This window comes from Triticum urartu, chromosome 5A, assembly GCF_056163025.1.
Source record: "Triticum urartu cultivar PI428250 chromosome 5A, HENAU_Tu73, whole genome shotgun sequence".
Classification (NCBI taxonomy): Eukaryota; Viridiplantae; Streptophyta; class Magnoliopsida; order Poales; family Poaceae; genus Triticum; species Triticum urartu.
In genome coordinates, this window is record NC_141877.1 from 417,592,801 (window position 1) to 417,615,674 (window position 22,874).

The window sequence follows — 22,874 nt, forward strand, 5'->3', positions numbered from 1 at the left end:
TTTCTGCGCCCTTGGCGAGACGCCACACTTATTCCTTCTCATCCTAACACAACATTTTTGAAACACGCACAATATGTTCCTAGAATCCTCTTTTCTATCCGAGAGGGTGGGGTTTTTTTGAACATGCTGTGTTCTCATATTATTTTTCCTGCAGTGTATTTTTTGCTGTGCCAGAACACATGTACTCAAGATGCTCGGCCTTGTCGTAACTGAATACACTAGTTTAATGGTCACAGTGAAGACAAGCCATGGATATAAGTTCTGAGTTGGGTTCATGAACCAAGAAGATCGCTGCTTTTTTTATGGCCGAACTTGGATAAACTTTCTCAAGTGTTATGGATTGAAAGTTGGTGCATGAATGTTGATGGAAATAGCAGAACCTGGTCTCATCTTCACTGCGATCTTCCACCCCGACGTCGTTCCAATTGTTCATCCATGTTAGTTTTGTATCTGGTTCTTGCTTGTTGCCTCGATTACTTCTTAATCCACCTATTCTGTCTAACTAATCACAATTTAACTTTAGAAGTAGCAACGAATCTCTCACGAAGATGCTACTTCTAACTAATATTTTCTTATAATTGGTGGCACGTGTAGGTTTTTTTATATTTAAGCAGCCTGCTCGTTTGTTACTCTGTAATAACTCGGCTGTTACTAATGGCACTGAAGTTGACTGGATCGACATCCACAAGTTCCTACACTTTATTGATCGTCTTGAGGTCCTTGTGGGGCGTTTCAATGGTGGAAGGCCACGTGGGATATGTGTGCCACTGCTGCACTTGTTGAACAGGTCCAACTGTGTCGAGAAACTTATGGTACGAGCTGTTTTCTGTTATATATGTTGTTCATAAACTATTGCTTATACACAGTTTTACAGCTGTGATCTTCTTGAGACAGGAACTGCCGAGTTCTATTGTTCCTATACAGATGCCTGACCATGGTCGGGTCAGACTTGCGCTTGGTCTCAACATGATGTTTATGTCGACCTACTCAATTCCCCTTGGAGGTGAAAAGATACTTATTCATGGGTGATACGTCTCCAACGTATCTATAATTTTTGATTTCTCCATGCTATATTATCTACTGTTTTGGACTATATTGGGCTTTATTTTCCACTTTTATATTATTTTTGGGACTAACCTATTAACCGGAGGCCCAGCCCAGAATTGCTGTTTTTTTGCCTATTTGAGTGTTTCGAAGAAACGAAATATCAAACGGAGTCCAAACGGAATAAAACCTTCGGGAATGTGATTTTCTCACCGAACGTGATCCAAGAGACTTGGACCCAGCTCCAAGGAACAAAAGAGGCGGTCACGAGGGTGGGGGCCACGCCCCCCTAGGGCGCACCCCCTGCCTCGTGGGCCCCTCGGTGCTCCTCCAGCGTACTTCTTCCTCGTATATATACACACGTACCCCCAAACGATCAGAACAGGAGCCAAAAACCTAATTCCACCGCCGCAACTTTCTGTATCCACGAGATCCCATCTTGGGGCCTGTTCCGGAGCTCCACCGGAAGAGGGCCGTCATCACGGAGGGCTTCTACATCATCCTAGCCCCTCCGATGAAGTGTGAGTAGTTTACCTCAGACCTTCGGGTCCATAGTTAGTAGCTAGATGGCTTCTTCTCTCTCTCTTTTAATCTCAATACAAAGTTCTCCCCCTCTCTTGTGGAGATCTATTCGATGTAATCTTCTTTTTGCGGTGTGTTTGTTGAGACCAATGAATTGTGGGTTTATGATCAAGTCTATCTATGAATAATATTCGAATCTTCTCTGAATTCTTTTATGTATGATTGGTTATCTTTGCAAGTCTCTTCGAATTATCCGTTTGGTTTGGCCAACTAGATTGGTAGTTCTTGCCATGGGAGAAGTGCTTAGCTTTGGGTTCGATCTTGCGATGTCCTTACCCAGTGACAGAAGGGGCAGCAAGGCACGTATTGTATCGTTGCCATCGAGGATAACAAGATGGGATTTATTTCATATTGCATGAATTTATCTCTCTACATCATGTCATCTTGCTCATGGCGTTACTCTGTTTTTAACTTAATACTCTAGATGCATGCTGGATAGCGGTCGATGAGTGGAGTAATAGTAGTAGATGCAGAATCGTTTCGATCTACTTGTCACGGACGTGATGCCTATATACATGATCATGCCTAGATATTCTCATAACTATGCTCAATTCTGTCAATTGCTCAACAGTAATTTGTTCACCCACCATAGAATACTGAGAAGCCACTAGTGAAACCTATGGCCCCCGGGTCTATTCTCATCATATCAATCTCCATCACTTTAATCTTGCTTTGCTTTTTTACTTTGCTTTTACTTTTTACTTTGCATCTTTATACCAAAAATACCAAAAAAATTATATCTATCAGATCTCACTCTCGTAAGTGACCGTGAAGGGATTGACAACCCCTAATCGTGTTGGTTGCGAGTAGCTATCGTTTTGTGCAGGTATGAGGGACTTGAGCGTGGCCTCCTACTGGATTGATACCTTGGTTCTCAAAAACTGAGAGAAATACTTACGCTAGTCTGCTGCATCATCCCTTCGTCTTCGGGGAAAACCAACACAAGCTCAAGACGTAGCAATGGGTGGTCTCAAATAATGAAGGCCCGTCCATCTTGGAGAATAGGACAGAAGATTATGTTCATGCTTTTCCATGGCTCTAAACCGAATATCCTGTTTATTGACCACGTTGCAAGATGAAGCCGCTTTCAGAAGGTTGTGGATGCGCGGAGTGGCGCCTGTGCCTTGTCCTGGGGCTTGGCGGCCTCACCCTTGGTTAACTGTAGGCAAAGTAGCACTGTTTGAGGCGTGCTTTGTACGGTTGAACCTGTATAAGTACTCATACTATTTTCAGCTTTGGTTGTTAAGTGCCCCTGCTGGTTTCAGTTAAGGTTGTTAAGTACTCCTGCTACTTTTACAGTCTGTCGTGTTTCTTCAGTCTTGTCTTCCTCCAGCCACCAAAACCAAACCAGCGCCGGCAGGGCCGCCTGCTTCCGCCTCCCACGGCTGGCTGCGTCTCAGCGCACGCATCGCCGCCCCACCGTCTCCAAAATCGTTAACACCGACATCCTCTGCGCGCTTTGGTGCGCTCGCCGCGGCGCCGCTCTCTCGCGTTGTCAACATGGTCAACAAACAACAGGAATCAACAGAAGTACGTGGAGAGGATGACAGTAGGGGCCCACCACATCAGCGTATGGAAAAATAAAATGCTTCCTCCTAGTGTTTTCCTGACATCTGGGACCCACGACATTGTGAGCGTATATAGTCAATAGACAAGAGAACAGCATAAGATCGGCTGACACCTGGGACGTAGCTACTCGAGCAGTATTTTTTTGTTTGGTATTGTTGAGATGGGGTAGGGTTTGAACTGGGTTGTGGCCCGTCTAGCCCAGGCTTATATTTTATGTTCACCATGTGACCAGCCCAGCTATTTTTTCTTTGTGAAAATGAGTCCAGTTTATTTTTTTTGAAGAATACCCAATCCAGGCCTACTTATTTTTCTACGCCCTGATGGGCTGCAACTCTTTCAAGACGCCTGCAAATCTTGAAAGTAATATGAAATGGGTTGTAAATATAAAAACATATGACAAATTGGCAATTACTTTATAATTTCTGAATTTTTTCACATTTTTAGATTCCTATTTTACTGGGCATTAACCTAATTTAAATATATCTTCAAAGTACTTTAAATCTGGCTCGACATTTCGGTATTAAAAATAGTTTGGAACCCACAGAAATATGCGAAATTGGCCCTAGCCAACCAAAAAAAACGACTGCAATAAATTGCATAAGAAGTTGCCATGAGCTATATATAAATTATTAAAAAAAGAGGGAGTGGTCTGACTTGTGGGCCTGTTTAGTTGACGCGTATGCAAGATTTTTTTAGTTATTATATACGTCAACAAATGATTCTAACAGACATAACCATTGGATGTCAATCCAACGACCGTCGTGTTTTTCAATCTCTGATCTTCTTGCTCCAGCTGCCAAAGCAGCGCCGGCGGGACCGCCTACTCCCGCTTCCCGTGGCCGGCTGTGCTGCCGCTCAGGCCTCAGTGCCCCGTACTACTCCAACCGCTGGCCAGGGCATCCCTGTACTCACCCACACCCCATGTTATTCTGCGGCGACGACAACCTCACACCGCAGCCGAACCGGTGAACCCTCGTACTCCTCTCCGTGCGGGCTTCCACTGCCGCGTCTTCCCCAACTCCGCGTCGTCCCCTTCCTAGGCCTCGCCGTCGTCCACCGTTGTGGTGCTCTCGGTGCGGCGTGGTCAATGTGGTCAATGACCGACTTCCATCGGAAGAGTACTGTACGTGGAGAGGCTGACTGCTGGGTCCACGGCAGCCGCAAGGAAGTGCCTCCTTATTACGCGGAAAACAATTATTCCTCCACCTGACAGCAGGGACCCACCGGATGGGCCACCAATATTTCACGAAAAAAACGTTTCCCCCTGACTGCTGGGACCCACAGGACGGGCCATCGTATTTCACGAAAAAAACATTCCCCCGCTGTCAGCTCGGACCCACCGGAAGTGCCTCCTTATTACGCAAAAAAATGAATACCCCCTACTACCTGGGACCCACCTTGGTGGGAGGCTGACTTGTGGGCCTACTAAGTTGACTGGGACGGAGGCCTTTGTCAACTTTAGTCAATATATGAACGATTCTAGCTCCAGTGACCGTACGATGTCCATCCAACGGCCGTAGTGCTTCTTCAACCTCTGGTCTTCTTGCTCCAGCCGCCCAAAGCAGTGCCGGTCGTGCCGCCTGCTCCTGCCGCCCGTGGCTGGCTGTGATGCCGCGGAGGCCTCACCACCCCCTACTACTCCCACCGCTTGCCAGGCCATCCCTCTACGCACCCACACCCCCTGTTATTCTGCGGCGATGGAAGCCTCACACTGCAGCCGAACGAGTGAACCCTCATACTCCTCTACACGTGGGCATCCACTGCCGCGTCTTCCCCAGCTCCGCGTTGTCCCCTTCCTAGGCCTCGCCGTCGTCCACCGCCCTGGTGCTCTTGGCGCGGCATGGTCAAAGTGGTCAAGGAATGGCTTCCATCGGACGTGGACTGTACGTGGAGAGGCTGACAGCTGGGTCCACGGCCGCAGCAAGGAAGTGCCTTCGTATTACGCGCAAAATAATTATTCCTCCACCTGACAGCGGGGACCCACCGGACGGGCCATCGTATTTTGCGAAAAAATGTTTCCCGCTGACTGCTGGGACCCACCAGCTACATCTTCGCACGTAAGGAAGTGCGTCCGAAAAAAACGATTATCCCCCCTGACTGCTGGGACCCACCAGCTACATCTTCGCACGCAAGGAAGTGCGTCCAAAAAAAAATGATTCGCCCCCCTGACTGCTGGGACCCACTAGCTACATCTTCGCACACAAGGAAGTGCGTCTGGGCAAAAAAAAAACGATTCCCCCCTGACTGCTGGGACCCAGCAGCTACATCTTCGCACGCAAGGAAGTGTGTCTGGACAAAAAAAATGATTCGCCCCCCTGACTGCTGGGACCCACCAGCTACATCTTCACAGGCAAGGAAGTGCCTGACAATCGGGACCCACCTGGTCGAAGCGTATGTAGCGTTGTCATTCTGGTCGCGAACGTGTACGTACATATATACTGGTCGATGTAGAGGCGCACACGTGTCGTAGTAGAGGCGCGTACGTGTCGTAGTAGAGGCGCGCACGTAGCATGTACACGTACATACAACGGCCAGGGTGCAAGAAAGAAAATACGGCCACGTACGTACATTGGGCAGGGTCTCGAACGCCTACTCGTGCATACGTACGGCCAGGGCTCGTGTACATGGCTGGGTCGGAACGGAGAAACAACGTCATCGTCGTGTTCATGGGGAGGCAACGGAATGCGTCGTGTTCATGGGGAGGCAACAGAATGCGTCGTGTTCATCAGGAGGCAACGGAACGCGTGGGAGCCAACCGGCTGGGTCGGAACGGAATGCGTGGTCGTGTTCATCGGGAGGGCTTGGACGGAACATGCGATGGAAACGAGGCCTGGCGTACCGCACAATGGAGGAAACAGACCTCCTACGTTCGGAACGGTGTCCTGTTGATCGGGAGGGGTCTGGCGTACCGCAAAACAGAGGAAACGGACCTCCTACGGTCGAAACGGGGTCCTGTTGATCGGGAGGGGTGTGGCGTACCGCAAAACGGACGAAACAGACTTGTGTTGGAGCGCTACGGTCGAAACGGGGGTCCTGTTCATCGGGAGGGGTGTGGCGTACTGCAAAACGGGACTCCATGGGATACTGTTCATCTCCACCGCCGACCTCCTCCAGCCTCCACGGGCTACCGTCGACCTCCTCCAGCCTCCACGGGCTCCTGTTCATCCAACCTCCACCGCGCGCTACTCCACCGGCTACTGTTCAACCACCCCTCCACGGGCACCCCTCCACCGTCTACTGTTCATCCAGCCCTCCACACCACGGGATCCTGTTCAACCACCCCTCCACGGGCACCCCTCCACCGTCTATTGTTCATCCAGCCCTCCACCACACCACAGGGTCCTGTTCATCCAGAGGCAAAGCCACCGCTCACTGTTCATCCAAACCCCCCGCAACGCTCACTGTTCATCCCAGAGGTAGCATCGATCGGCTTCAGTTAGCAGCAGTAGCGAAGGAATCGCTCGATCGGGTTCAGTTAACATCCATCGATCGATCGCTCGGGTTCAGTAACGCGTAGCCTGCAGTGCAATCGCTCGGGTTCAGTTAGAGCCCAACACCTCACTCAGGTTCAGTTAGAGCCAACGCCTCGCACACACGTGCGTACGTGTATGAGAGAAACGCGCATCGCTCGGCCCCCGACCTCCCACCGTAACCAAGAACTCCCCGAAATTTTCTTCCTCCTTGCTTCTACCACAGTTTTTTCCATCATGGACGGCCCAAAGAATGTCATGCAGCTGCGTCTCCGGCCCGCCCAGGACGAAAAGCCCATTTTCTGTCATGATTTTTTGTCATAGAAGTAGGAGCCCACCACATCTATGATGATACCGGGTTTTGTCACAATTATCGTCATAGAAGTGTCATATGTATGACAGAAAAAAATTCGTTCGGCCCAAAATGTCACGGATGTGTCTTTTTTTTGTAGTGCCTTAAGCCCAAATATGGTGAAGTGTCATGTAGTTGACGTTCACATGTCACCACTAAAGGAAGAACAACATACATATCATCAAAATATCGAACGAATACCAACTTCACATGATTACTTATGACACGACTTATTCCATGTTCTCAAGAACAAAACTAACTACTCATAAATCATATTAATGTTTAAGATCAGAGGGGTATTGAATATGCTTAAGGATCTGAACATTTAATCTTCCACCAAATAAATCAACTAGCATACTACAAGGAGTAATCAACACTATTAGCAACCACAGGTACCAATCTGAGGTTTTGAGACAAAGATTGAATACAAGAGATGAGCTAGGGTTTGAGAGGAGATGGTGCTTGTCGGTGTCAAAACCAGCGGATCTCGGGTAGGGGGTCCCGAACTGTGCGTCTAGGCTGATGGTAACAGGAGGCAGGGGACACGAAGTTTTACCCAGGTTCGGGCCCTCTTGATGGAGGTAAAACCCTACGTCCTGCTTGATTAATATTGATGATATGGGTAATACAAGAGTAGATCTACCACGAGATCAGAGAGGCTAAACCCTAGAAGCTAGCCTATGGTATGATTGTATGTTGTCCTAGGGACTAAAACCCTCCGGTTTATATAGACACCGGGAAGGGCTAGGGTTACACAAGGTCGGTTACAAAGGAGGAGATATACATATCAGTATTGCCTAGCTTGCCTTCCACGCCAAGTAGAGTCCCATCCGGACACGAGACGAAGTCTTCAATTTTGTATCTTCATAGTCTAACAGTCTGGCCGAAAGATATAGTCCGGCTATCTGGAGACCCCCTAATCCAGGACTCCCTCAGTAGCCCCTGAACCAGGCTTCAATGACGATGAGTCCGGCGCGCAATATTGTCTTCGGCATTTCAAGGCGGGTTCCTCCTCCGAATACATCACGGAAGAATTTGAATACAAGGATAGTGTCTGACCCTGCAAAATAAGTTCCACATACCACCACAGAGAGAATAATATTCCCGCAAATCTAATTTGCTGACTTGTTTTGGCAACACGACATTATGTCATGGCCCGATGATTATTCAAACCGTTTCCTTTAACTAGCCCCGCACATAACGCGAGGCAGTTTTTTGACACGTCTCGTCAAAGCAGAGATCGTGTCCCCTTATCACGAGATTCTCATCAATACGGGTGTGGGTAACCCAACCGCGCCATCGATTACGACGCTCGGGGGATAAGCGAGTTTTACCAGGCTAGTGGGGACGCATAGTTTCGTCCTCCCATATAAAGGGATAAGGATTTACCTTTTCATCCACGCCTTCTTCCTCCTTTGCTCATCCACTTTCGCACACTCGAGCTCCAGCACCCAAGTCCTCATTTCCCACCTCGACCTTCTCCAACCATGTCTGGAGCGGGAGGCAGGTGGATGGTCTCCTCCGTCATGGAGGGACACATCAAGAAGATGAGGAGAGCCGGATATCTGCCCGACGACATCGCGCACCGGCTCCCAGATGAGGAGCAGCTCATCCCCACCCCCAGGCCCCATGAGAGGGTAGTGTTCCTTACCCACTTCCTCCACGGACTGGGATTCCCTCTCCACCCATTCGTCCGGGGGCTCATGTTCTACTACGGCCTGGATTTCCATGATCTGGCCCCGAACTTCATCCTCAACATCTCGGCATTTATCGTCGTTTGCGAGGCCTTCCTCCGCATCAAGCCCCACTTCGGCTTATGGCTGAAGACCTTCAACGTCAAGCCGAAGATAGTGAGCGGCCGCCAGGCGGAGTGTGGAGGCGCCATGGTGGGCAAGATTCCCAACGTCACATGGCTCGAGGGCTCCTTCGTGGAGACCATAAAGGGGTGGCAATTGGGGTGGTTCTACATCACCGAGCCGCGTGACCCTAAATGGGCAGCGGCCCCCGAGTTCTGATCTGGCTTCTCCACGCGGCTCACCTCCTGGCAAGAGAAGGGCCTATCCTGGGGTAGTTCGGGAGAGTTGACTGGACTCCAAACATGTATTCAAAACATGGTGAACAAGAAGCTCAAACTCGTCAACGTAGTCCAGGTCATGCTCATTCGCCGGATCCTCCCGTGACAACAACGGGCTTTCAACTTGTGGGAGTTCGACCCAGCCCAGCACTGAACTCTGAACAGGCTCTTCGACACAACTCACGAAGAAGCCTGGAAGGTGCTATTCAAGAGTGCCGAGGTTCCCCCTCCCACTACCGAGGACCGCGGATTCTGCGCGAAGCGCCAAGCCAGCGCGGTAAGCTGTTTTACCTCTCACAGGATACTTGTCTTTCATAGTTTGACTCTATGCGGGATCTAAGCTCCCATACCTTTGATAGGACTGGCAGGAGATGGCCGGACAGATCGACTGTCCGGCTCCTTTGCCCGAAGGCCCAGCAGACGCTCTCCTGGCGAAGATGCTAACTCCGGCTCCTTACATGGTGCCGGAGAAGATCAAGAAGGCCAAGGGAACCCGAAAGAGTTCCCGATGCCAGGCATCATCGGACTCACCGTCTGATGATTCTGCGGCACACTCCTCCCCCGAAGACGAGGGGGAAGAAGAAGATGCTCCCCTCTAGGTGGGGGAGATAAGAAAAGGAAGGTCGCCCCAACTGGGGGGGCCGAAGGGTCCAAGAAGGGAAGGACTCTCCTTCCGGACAATTCCACCGCCGCCTCCGAAGGCGAGGACAAGTGGTTACCCAGGGCCAAGCCCCTGGGGAGGTCGTAAGTATTCGGATACCAGAGTAACTCATAGCATTCCTTTGTCGCACTGCTTTCCCTAACGCCGAATATGATTATGCAGGCCGCCACGAGCCCGTATCGATATATCGTCGGACGGCTCCCTGGGCTCGTCGGATATGGATAGCGATCCACTTCCGACCGCCACCTCCCCTTGCCCTGGGGACGATGCCGAGGTACTGTCTCAAGAGACACCGGGTCGAGGGGATACAGTCCCGGAGGCGCCTCAAGGCGACCTTCCGGACTCCGGGAGAAGAGGGGACAGGGCCCCTAAGGGCTCCGAGTTCGGCCCTCAGCCGAACACCGCGCCGGAACCTCCAGTGGTTCCGGACTCGGGCAGGCGGCCTTCTTCCAAGAGGGGCAAGACGCCTGTACCGGTGACCTCTGCCCATCCAGAGGCGTCGGACAATCTGCTAGAAGCGCTTCGCAGTGCTTCCATCGACGAGGAGCACCGTACTGTTATGAGTGCGGTGGTCCAGAAGGTTCAGTCGCGGACTGACTGAAGTCTGTGCCAGCCTTCTAACAGGCTTGGAGGTAAGTGTTTAAAATATAGGAAAAATATTATCGCATAGACAGTAGCCCCTGATGCTCTGTTCGGTGTTCACAAAGAAAAGCCGAACAGAGGATCAAACAATATCGCAGGAGTCTACTATAAGTATGTTAATATGCATATGCAGGCTTCGCTGCTGGCGTCTGCCGCACTGACCGCGGAGGTCGCCGTACTAAAGCAGGACCTTAAAGTGTCCCAGGACGAGCTCGGCCTTGCCAAGAGGCAGCTCGAGGAGAACAAAGGTAAGTAATACCTAGTTTATGGATATGTATAAAAAGAATGAGATTGCAAAATGACAGGATCATCATGAATTTGCCAGGGGCCACGACCGAAGTGGCGACCCTAAGGCAAGCGCTGTCTGAGGCCGAAGGTAAAGCGGCCAAGGAGCGCACCGAGTGGGAAAGGAAAGAGGCTCGGGTGGGCGAGGTGCAGCAAGAGCTCCAGGCTCTCGTGACGAAGCACGAGGCGTTGGAGCTTGACTCGAAGACGTGAGAGTCTGAGCTTGCCGCGGCCCTCGAGAGCACAAAAAGTGCCAAGGCCGAAGCCCAAAAGGCCCTCCAGGAGATTGACGCGATGAAGAAAATAGCGGCGGGTAAGGCATTCTATATGCAAAGCAAGCATGTGAAAGTAAATTACCTATTACTTACCCGAATCCGGAGCTCTCCAGGAGCATTCGCAGATTTGCCCCGCAGCGTGTCGGATGCCGCACAGTTTTACCAGGCCGAGGAGGGAAGCTCAATGGAGAAGCTGTTCTGGTCTCAGTATACTGGGACCGAACACCCGGTGCCTATGAGCGACCAGCTGAAGTAGCTGGTCGAGCTACACAAAGCGGCCTAACAGGCCATGAAGGGCTTTATAGTCCGGCTGTGGCCTGGCGACGCCCTTCCGAACAGCTACTTCGGCCTGGTGAGGCGGCTTGTGGACGCCTGCCCACGGCTGGAGGTCGTCAAGCGGTCTGTCTCCATCGAAGGTGCACGCCGGGCTTTCGCCCGTGTGAAGGTGCAATGGGCCAAGCTAGACGCTGTGAAGCTGATCAAGGAGGGACCGCCGTAGGGCAAGGAGCATCGCACCCCCGAAATTTATTATGAGGGTGTCCTGAAGGGTGCCTGTCTTGTAGCGGACGAATGTTCAAAGGATGTAATATTTGACTAAACTTGCTCATGTGATCCTTTATGATGAAAACTTGTTTCATATGCGCTATGCAACACTTGTTTGAATTTAAAATATTACCTTCAGTTTGGCTGTTTATCCAATCTGAGAGATGGCTAGTCCTCGGCTTCTGCCCCCATGCCGCGAGTGCTGGGGTGTTCGGGGTAAACCTGAGCACTCTTGTTCCCATTTTTGGGTCCTTCGAGGGAGGTGCTTTATCACTCTCACTTAGCCATAGAATTCTATAATTTTATATTTCGGTGAAGCCCCTGGTATTCGGAAGGCCGAATTCGGGGCGCGATACACGCCTTTAAGCCGGACAGGACCGGCTCCTCGCTCTAAGCCCCATACGTCTTTAGGGACTCGAAACCTCGCCGAACAGCGACCAGTCTCTCGCCTTACCATGACAGTCAATTTTAGCTTTCTCTACTGAGGTGCTTAGCCCAGCAGAATTGGGGCACAATCGCAGTAGTTCTCCTAGCGCTACCTTAGCCGTTAGAGCGGAACGTAAGGTACCAAAACATAGGAGCCAGGCAAACCCCACATTTGACCAAAGACATGATTCGGAGCTGATGCATATAATGCTATAAGTTCGGGGTGCCGCACTTGTGAAAGTGTTCGGACTTCTCACACCATATTGTGGGGTACTTAAGCCCCTGGTGTGTTGGCCGTACCAAAGTGTACGGTTGCAAGGTGTCATTAATGAACACACACATATATATATATATAACAAGAATGCAATAATAGTCATAATGTTATGCGTTGTTTATTCAAAGAGGTGCTTTAAAGCAGAATGATACAGATAGTGCGATAAGCAAAAAGTAGGACTATGTCCCTTCCAAGGGCAAGATGAGGAATAGTATTAAAGCAAATATTTCACTCGTTATCGTAATCCACCTAGGAGTTCCATGGTGTGACGTAGCTTTCTGCCTCTCTTGGTTGCTGCATCATGTGTTCGGCAATCATGCTGCCGGACAAGGTTTCTAGAGATTAAAGTCCTGAAAGAGAAAAATAACAAAGCGGGAAGCCCCTAGTGCGGTTTAGGCCGCGTCTTGGAGCGTGCCGTAGTTGTGGCCCCCCTCCCCACCTGTGCCCATGGTATTTTTAATGTGTAATTATGTACGCGTGGCACAGATTTCGCCGTTTGGCTGGGACTGGGGGGGGGGGGCGTATTGCTACGCGAGCTCAGATCGTGCCAGGCGGGCTAGTTGCCGATTACTCCGAGCGTGCTTGAAGGTGTCCGGGTCTTGATACGCCGAACTGGTGGATTGCCTTGAGAGGCTGCCTTGCGCTTCTGCTGCGAGGGCCGCAGTGTGCTCCTCCGTTCGGAGAGAGTGCTCTGTGTTTCCATTAACTGTAATAACCCCACGAGGTCCTAGCATCTTGAGCTTGAGGTATGCATAATGCGGTACCGCATTGAATCTCGGAAATGCGGTTCGCCCGAGCAGTGCATGATAACCACTGCGGAACGGGACTATATCGAAGAATAATTCTTCGCTTCGGAAGTTATCCGGGGATCCGAAGACCACTTCCAGTGTAATTGAGCCTGTGCAATGGGCCTCTACACCTGGAATGACGCCTTTAAAGGTCGTTTTTGTGGGTTTGATCCTTGACGGGTCTATACCCATTTTGCGCACTGTGTCCTGATAAAGCAGGTTCAGGCTGCTGCCGCCATCCATAAGGACTCGAGTGAGGTGAAATCCGTCAATGATTGGGTCTAGGACCAGTGCAGCGAATCTGCCATGACGGATACTAGTGGGGTGGTCCCTGCGATCGAAGGTGATCGGACAGGAGGACCATGGGTTGAACTTTGGGGCGACTGGCTCCAACGCATATACGTCCCTGAGCGCATGCTTCCGCTCCCTCTTGGGGATGTGGGTTGCGTATATCATGTTCACTGTCCGCACTTGTGGGGGGAACCTCTTCTGTCCTTCGGTGTTCGGCTGCCGGGGCTCTTCCTCGTCATCGCTATGTGGCCCCTTATCTGTGTCTTCGGCAATTAACTTGCCAGCCTGCTTGAACACCCAACAATCCCTGTTGGTGTGGTTGGCTGGCTTGTCGGGGGTGCCGTGTATTTGACACGAGCGATCGAGTATACGGTCCAAACTGGACGGGCCCAGAGTGCTTCTTTTGAATGCCTTTTTCCGCTGAACGGGTTTAGAGCCTTTGAATCCGGCATTGACTGCCGTATCTTCAGTATTATCGCTGTTAATGCGGCACTTATGTTTGTTGCGACGTGACCTGCTATTGCCGTCCTTGGTATCCGAAGTACCATGGTTCTTTGACATATTGTGACTGCGAGCCAACCAGCTGTCTTCTCCCGCACAAAAGCGGGTCATGACTGTCGTGAGGGCTGCCATGGATTTCGGCTTTTCCTGACCAAGGTGCCGGGCTAGCCACTCGTCGCGGATGTTGTGTTTGAAAGCTGCTAGGGCCTCTGCATCTGGACAGTCGACGATTTGATTTTTCTTTGTTAGGAACCGAGTCCAGAATTGCCTGGCCGATTCTTCTGGCTGCTGAATTATGTGGCTCAAGTCATCAGCATCTGGTGGTCGCACATAAGTGCCCTGAAAGTTGTCGAGGAATGCGGCTTCCAGATCTTCCCAACAGCTAATGGACTCTGCTGGCAAGCTGTTAAGACAATGCCGCGCTGGTCCTTTGAGCTTTAGTGGGAGGTATTTGATGGCGTGTAAGTCATCACCGCGGGCCATGTGGATGTGGAGGAGGTAATCCTCGATCCATACCGTAGGATCTGCTGTGCCGTCGTATGATTCAATATTTATAGGTTTGAAACCTTCTGGGATTTGATGATCCATTACTTCGTCTGTGAAGCATAAGGGGTGGGCGGCGCTTCTGTATTGGGCTATATCGTGACGCAGCTCGAATGGGTCTTGCCCGCTGTGTTCGGCCCGGCCGGATGTACTTTTACTATATCCGGCGTGACGTTTGTCGTCTCGCATAGTGGCGCGTCCTCGTGATTTGTAGATCGATCTTGCATGTTTTGCTTTGTCCTCCAATGCGTCTCGCAGGTCTGGTGTGTTTCCCCATGCTTTTTTATTTGAATGGCGTCGGGGTGCCGGCTGAGCTTTTGGCTAGATTGCCTCTCTATCACAGCCACGAGGTGGCCGATCAGCCGCGTCATACGCTTCTTCCTCCAGTCGAGGTAGCAACCTGCATTTTGGGTAACTCTTGGAGGGGCACTCGAGTTTATATTCCTCGGCCGCGAGGACTTCAGTCCATCTGTCAGCTAGCAGATCTTGATCAGCTTGAAGCTCCTGCTGCTTTTTCTTAAGGCTATTTGCCGTGGCCATAAGCCAGCGCTTGAAGCGCTCTTGTTCGACGGGATCCTCTGGCACGACGAATTCGTCATCCCCGAGGCTTGCCTCGTCTTCGGAGGGGGGCATGTAATTATCATCCTCCGCTTCTCCATCTGCCGCTCTCTCAGGAGGGCTGGCTCCTCCATCCTCCTGCTCTAACTCTTGCTGGAGGGGGTTGTTGTTGTCTTCGGCACTATCCGGAGTGTTATTACCTCCTGTGTCGGTATCACCACTTTTGCTTTGGCGGGACTTAGAGCAGCGCCGCTGACGTCGGCGCTTGGGTTGCTTCTTGGAGGGGTCATCCTCCGCTGTCTCGTCGCCATTGCCTTCTTTGGGTGTATCCACCATGTATATATCGTATGATGAGGTGGCTGTCCAGTGCCCTATGGGCAGTGGTTCCTCTTCGTCTCCCGCATCGTCGTCCATACCGTCGATGTCTTCGGAGTCGAAGTCGAGCATGTCGGTTAAGTCATCGATAGTGGCTACTAAGTAGGTGGTGGGTGGGCGGCGAATTTCTTCGTCATCCGCATCCCAGTCCTGCCGGACATAGTTCGGCCAGGATCCTCCTGACAAGGAGAGAGACCTTAATGAGTTCAGTATATCGCCGAAGGGCGAGTGCTAAAAGATATCCGCGGAGGTAAACTCCATGATCGGCGCCCAGTCGGATTCGATAGGAACAGGCGCAGGCGGTTCGGAGTCCGTGGCTGGAGAAAGATCCGACAGTTTAACAATACGTCTCTCGTGCAAGGTAAGGTCGATGTTCGGCTCGATCGCCGCTAAGGGTAAGGCCTCTGTGGCGGGGTCCATCCACCCATCCATGGACGGCGCAACTGGCTCCGAATTGAGGGTCGGAGCGGCTGCCGGTGCGATCTCCTAAACACTGTCTGATGGTAGAGCTAAATCATACTCATCGTGACCGCGTGACGCACAAGGCAGAGGCTCGAATCCGTCGAAGATCAAGTCTCCTCGGATATCGGTCGTGTAGTTTAAGCTTCCAAACCTGACCTGGTTGCCAGGGGCGTAGCTTTCAATCTGCTCCAGATGGCCAAGAGAATTGGCCCGTAGTGCAAAGCCGCCGAACACAAAGATCTATCCAGGGAGGAAAGTCTCACCCAGGACTGCATCGCTATCGATGATAGTAGGATCCATCAAGCCTAACGGCGACGACATAGAGGAACTCTCAATGAAAGCACCAATGTTGGTGTCAAAACCGGCGGATCTCGGGTAGGGGGTCCCGAACTGTGCGTCTAGGCTGATGGTAACAGGAGGCAGGGGACACGAAGTTTTACCCAGGTTCGGGCCCTCTTGATGGAGGTAAAACCCTACGTCCTGCTTGATTAGTATTGATGATATGGGTAATACAAGAGTAGATCTACCACGAGATCAGAGAGGCTAAACCCTAGAAGCTAGCCTATGGTATGATTGTATGTTGTCCTACGGACTAAAACCCTCCGGTTTATATAGACACCGGAAAGGGCTAGGGTTATAGAAGGTCGGTTACAAAGGAGGAGATATACATATCTGTATTGCCTAGCTTGCCTTCCACGCCAAGTAGAGTCCCATCCGGACACGAGACGAAGTCTTCAATCTTGTATCTTCATAGTCTAACAGTCCGGCCGAAAGATATAGTCCGGCTGTCCGGAGACCCCCTAATACAGGACTCCCTCAGTGCTCGTGAAGATGTTGATGTAGATTGGTCCTCCCATGATGAGAGGATCGTTGGTGATATCGATGGCTTCGATTTGCCCCTCCTGGAGGGAAGTATCTGTTGGGGAACGCAGTAATTTCAAAAAAATTCCTACGCACACGCAAGATCCATCTAGGTGATGCATAGAAACGAGAGGGGAGAGTGATGTCCACGTACCCTCGTAGACCGTGAGCGGAATTGTTATGACAACGCGGTTAATGTAGTCGTACGTCTTCACGATCCGACCGATCCTAACACTGAAGGTACGGCACCTCCGCGGTCTGCAAACGTTCAGCTCGGTGATGTCCCACAAACTCTAGATCCAGCTGAGTGTCGAGGGAGAGCTTCGTCAGCACGACGGCGTGATGACGGTGATGATGAAGTTACCGGCGCAGGGCTTCGCCTAAGCACTACAACGATATAACCGAGGTGGAAATCTGTGGAGGGAGGCACCGCACACGGCTAAGAGATCATCTCCGGTCAATAACCAATAGCAGAACCTGGATGCTCATATTGGTTCCTACATATTCTACGAAGATCTTTATCAGTCAAACCGCATAACAACATACATTTGTTCCCTTTGTCATCGGTATGTTACTTGCCCGAGATTTGATCATCGGTATGTCAATACCTAGTTCAATCTCGTTACAGGCAAGTCTCTTTACTCGTTCCATAATGCAACATCCCGTAACTAACTCATTAGTCACATTGCTTGCAAGGCTTATAGTGATGTGCATTATCGAGAGGGCCCAGAGATACCTCTCCGGTACACGGAGTGAAAAATCCTAATCTCGATCTATGCCAACTCAACGAACACCATCGAAGATACCTGTAGAGCATCTTTATAGTCACCCAGTTACGTTGTGATGTTTGATAGCACACTAAGTGTTCCTCCGGTATTCGGGAGTTGCATAATCTCATAGTCATAGGAACATGTATAAGTTATGGAGAAAGAAATAGTAGTAAACTAAACGATCATCGTGCTAAGCTAACGGATGGGTCAAGTCAATCACATCATTCTCTAATGATGTGATCCCGTTCACCAAATGACAACTATTTGTCCATGGCTAGGAAACTTAACCATCTTTGATTAACGAGCAAGTCAAGTAGAGGCATATTAGTGACACTCTGTTTGTCTATGTATTCACACATCTACTAAGTTTCCGGTTAATACAATTCTAGCATGAATAATAAACATTTATCATGATATAAGGAAATATAAACAACAACTTTATTATTGCCTCTAGGGCATATTTCCTTCAGTCTCCCACTTGCACTAGAGTCAATAATCTAGATTACATTGTAATGATTCTAACACCCATGGAATCTTGGTGCTGATCATGTTTTGCTCGTGAGAGAGGCTTAGTGAATGGGTTTGCAACATTCAGATACGTATGTATCTTGCAAATCTCTATGTCTCCCTCCTTGACTTGATCACGGATGGAATTGAAGCGTCTCTTGATGTGCTTGGTTCTCTTGTGAAATCTGGATTCCTTTGCCAAGGCAATTGCACCAGTATTGTCACAAAAGATTTTCATTGGACCCGACGCACTAGGTATGACACCTAGATCGGATATGAACTCCTTCATCCAGACTCCTTCATTTGCTGCTTCTGAAGCAGCTATGTACTCCGCTTTACATGTAGATCCCGCCATGATGCTCTGCTTAGAACTGCACCAACTGACAGCTCCACCATTCAATAAAAATACGTATCCGGTTTGTGACTTAGAGTCATCCGGATCAGTGTCAAAGCTTGCGTCGATGTAACCGTTTACGACGAGCTCTTTGTCACCTCAATAAACGAGAAACATATCCTTAGTCCTTTTTAGGTATTTCAGGATGTTCTTGACCGCTGTCCAGTGATCCACTCCTGAATTACTTTGGTACCTCCATGCTAAACTAATAGCAAGGCACACATCAGGTCTGGTACACAACATTGTATACATGATAAAACCTATGGCTGAAGCATAGGGAATGACTTCCATTATCTCTCTATCTTCTGCAGTGGTCGGGCATTGAGTCTGACTCAACTTCACACCTTGTAACACAGGCAAGAACCCTTTCTTTGCTTGATCCATTTTGAACTTCTTCAAAACTTTATCAAGGTATGTGCTTTGTGAAAGTCCAATTAAGCGTCTTGATCTATCTCTATAAATCTTGATGCCCAATATATAAGCAGCTTCACTGAGGTCTTTCATTGAAAAATTCTTATTCAAGTATCCTTTTTTGCTTTTCAGAAATTCAATATCATTTCCGATCAGCAATATGTCATCCACATATAATATCAGAAATGCTACAGAGCTCCCACTCACTTCCTTGCAAATACAGGCTTCTCCAAAAGTATGTATAAAACCATATGCTTTGATCACACTATCAAAGCGCATATTCCAACTCCGAGAGGCTTGCACCAGTCCATAAATGGATTGCTGGAGCTTGCACACTTTGTTAGCACCTTTTGGATCGACAAAACCTTCTAGTTGCATCATATATAACTCTTCTTTAAGATATCCATTAAGGAATGCAGTTTTGACATCCATTTGCCAAATTTCATAATCATAAAATGCGGTAATTGCTAACATGATTTGGACGGACTTAAGCATCGCTACAGGTGAGAAGGTCTCATCGTAGTGAACTCTTTGAACTTGTCGAAAACCTTTTGCAATAAGTCAAGCTTTGTAGACAGTAACATTACCGTCAGCGTCTGTCTTCTTCTTGAAGATCCATTTATTCCCTATGGCCTGCCGATCATCGGGCAAGTCAACCAAAGTCCACACTTTGTTCTCATACATGGATCAATTTCATGGCCTCAAGCCATTTTGCGGAATCTGGGCTCATCATGGCTTCCTCATAGTTCATAGGTTCGTCATGGTCAAGTAACATGACCTCTAGAACAGGATTACCGTACCACTCTGGTGCGGATCTTACTCTGGTTGACCTACGAGGTTCGGTAGTAACTTGATCAGAAGTTTTGTGATCATCATCATTAGCTTCCTCACTTACTGGTGTAGGAATCACTGGAACTGATTTATGTGATGAACTACTTTCCAATAAGGGAGTAGGTACAATTACCTCGTCAAGTTCTACTTTCCTCCCACTCACTTCTTTCAAGAGAAACTCCTTCTCTAGAAAGGATCCATTTTTAGCAACGAATATCTTGCCTTCAGATCTATGATAGAAGGTGTACCCAACAATCTCCTTTGGGTATCCTATGAAGACGCATTTCTCTGATTTGGGTTTGAGCTTATCAGGTTGATGCTTTTTCACATAAGCATCGCAGCCCCAAACTTTAAGAAACGACAACTTGGGTTTCTTGCCAAACCATAGTTCATAAGGCGTCGTCTCAACAGATTTTAATGGTGCCCTATTTAACATGAATGCAACCATCTCTAAAGCATAACCCCCAAACGATAGCGGTAAATCGGTAAGAGACATCATAGATCACACCATATCTAATAAAGTGCGGTTGCGACGTTCGGACAAACCATTACGCTGTGGTGTTCCAGGTGGCGTGAATTGTAAAACTATTCCGCATTGTTTCATATGAAGACCAAACTCATAACTCAAATATTCACTTCCACGATCAGATCATAGAAATTTAATTTTCTTGTTACGATGATTTTCCACTTCACTCTGAAATTCTTTGAACATTTCAAATGTTTCAGACTTATGTTTCATCAAGTAAATATACCCATATCTGCTCAAATCATCTGTGAAGGTTAGAAAATAACGATACCCGCCGCGACCATCAACACACATCGGACCGCATACATCAGTATGTATTATTTCCAACAAGTCTGTTGCTCGCTCCATTGTTCCGGAGAACGGAGTCTTAGTCATCTTGCCCATGAGGCATGGTTCGCAAGCCTCAAGTGATTCCAAAAGCTCATCAGCATGGAGTTTCTTCATGCGCTTTACACCAATATGACCTAAACGACAGTGCCACAAATAAGTTGCACTATCATTATTAAACTTATATCTTTTGGCTTCAATACTACGAACATGTGTATCACTACTATTAAGATTTAGTAAAAATAGACCACTCATCAAGGGTGCATGATACGTCTTCAACGTATCTATAATTTTTGATTGCTCCATGCTATATTATCTTCTGTTTTGGACATTATTGGGATTTATTATACACTTTTATATTTTTGGGACTAACCTACTAACCGGAGGCCCAGCCCAGAATTGCTGTTTTTTTTGCCTATTTTAGGGTTTCAAAGAAAAGGAATATCAAACGAAGTCCAAATGGAATGAAACCTTCGAGAACGTGATTTTTGGAACGAACAAGATTCAGGAGACTTGGGCCCTACGTCAAGCAACCAACAGGAAAGCCACGAGGTAGGGGGCGCGCCTACCCCCTAGGCGCGCCCTCCACCCTCATGGGCCCCCTGTTGCTCCACCGACGTACTTCTTCCTCCTATATATACCTACGTACCCCCAAACGATCAGATACGGAGCCAAAACCCTAATTCCACCGCCGTAACTTTCTGTATCCATGAGATCCCATTTGGGGCCTGTTCCGGAGCTCCGCCGTAGGGGGCATCGAGCACGGAGGTCTTCTACATCAACACCATAGCTCTTCCGATGAAGTGTGAGTAGTTTACCTCAGACCTTCGGGTCCATAGTTATTAGCTAGATGGCTTCTTCTCCCTTTTTGGATCTCAATACAAACTTCTCCCCCTCTCTTGTGGAGATCTATTCGATGTAATCTTCTTTCGCGGTGTGTTTGTTGAAATCGATGAATTGTGGGTTTATGATCAAGTTTATCTATGAACAATATTTGAATCTTCTCTGAATTCTTTTATGTATGATTGGTTATCTTTGCAAGTCTCTTCGAATTATCAGTTTGGTTTGGCCTACTAGATTGATCTTTCTTGCAATGGGAGAATTGCTTAGCTTCGGGTTCAATCTTGCGGTGTCCTTTCCCAGTGACAGTAGGGGCAGCAAGGCATGTATTGTATTGTTGCCATCGAGGATAAAAAGATGGGGTTTTCATCATATTACATGAGTTTATCCCTCTACATCATGTCATCTTGCTTAAAGCGTTACTCTGTTCTCTTGAACTTAATACTCTAGATGCATGCTGGATAGCGGTCGATGTGTGGAGTAATAGTAGTAGATGCAGGTAGGAGCCGGTCTACTTGTCTCAGACATGATGCCTATATACATGATCATACCTAGATATTCTCATAACTATGCTCAATTCTGTCAATTGCTCAACAGTAATTTGTTCACCCACCATAAAATACTTATGCTCTTGAGAGAAGCCACCAGTGAAACTTATGGCCCTGGGTCTATCTTCATCATATTAATCTTCCAACACTTAGTTATTTCCTTTTCTTTTTACTTTGCTTTTATTTTACTTTGCATCTTTATCATAAAAATACCAAAAATATTATCTTACCATATCTATCAGATCTCACTCTCGTAAGTGAACGTGAAGGGATTGACAACCCCTTATTGCGTTGGTTGCAAGGATTTATTTGTTTTGTGTAGGTGCGAGGGACTGACGCGTAGCCTCCTAATGGATTGATACCTTGGTTCTCAAAAACTGAGGGAAATACTTACGCTACTTTGCTGCATCACCCTTTCCTCTTCAAGGGAAAACCAACACAAGTGCTCAAGAGGTAGCAAGAAGGATTTCTGGCACAGTTGCCAGGGAGGTCTATGCAAAAGTCAACATACCAAGTACCCATCACGAACCCTTATCTCCCGCATTACATTATTCGCCATTTGCCTCTTGTTTTCCTCTCCCCACTTCACCCTTGCCGTTTTATTCGCCCTCTCTCTCTATCCTCCCTCTCTTTCTCTATTTGCCTTTTTTTGCCCGTTCCTCGTTTGTTTGTGTGTTGGATTGCTTGCTTGTCACGATGGCTCAAGATAACACTAAATTGTGTGACTTTACCAATACCAACAACAATGATTTTATTAGCACTCCGATTGCTCCTCTTACCGATGCTGAATCTTGTGAAATTAATGCTGCCTTGCTGAATCTTGTCATGAAAGATCCGTTTTCCGGCCTTCCTAGTGAAGATGCCGCTACCCATCTAAATAGCTTCGTTGATTTGTGTGATATGCAAAATAATAAAGATGTGGCCAATGATATTTTTAAATTGAAGCTATTTCCTTTTTCGCTTAGAGATCGTGCTAAAGCTTAGTTTTCGTCTTTGCCTAAAAATAGTATTGATTCTTGGAATAAGTGCAAAGATGCTTTTATCTGTAAGTATTTTCCTCCCGCTAAGATCATCTCTCTTAGAAATGATATTATGAATTTTAAGCAACTTGATCATGAACATGTTGCACAAGCTTGGGAGAGGA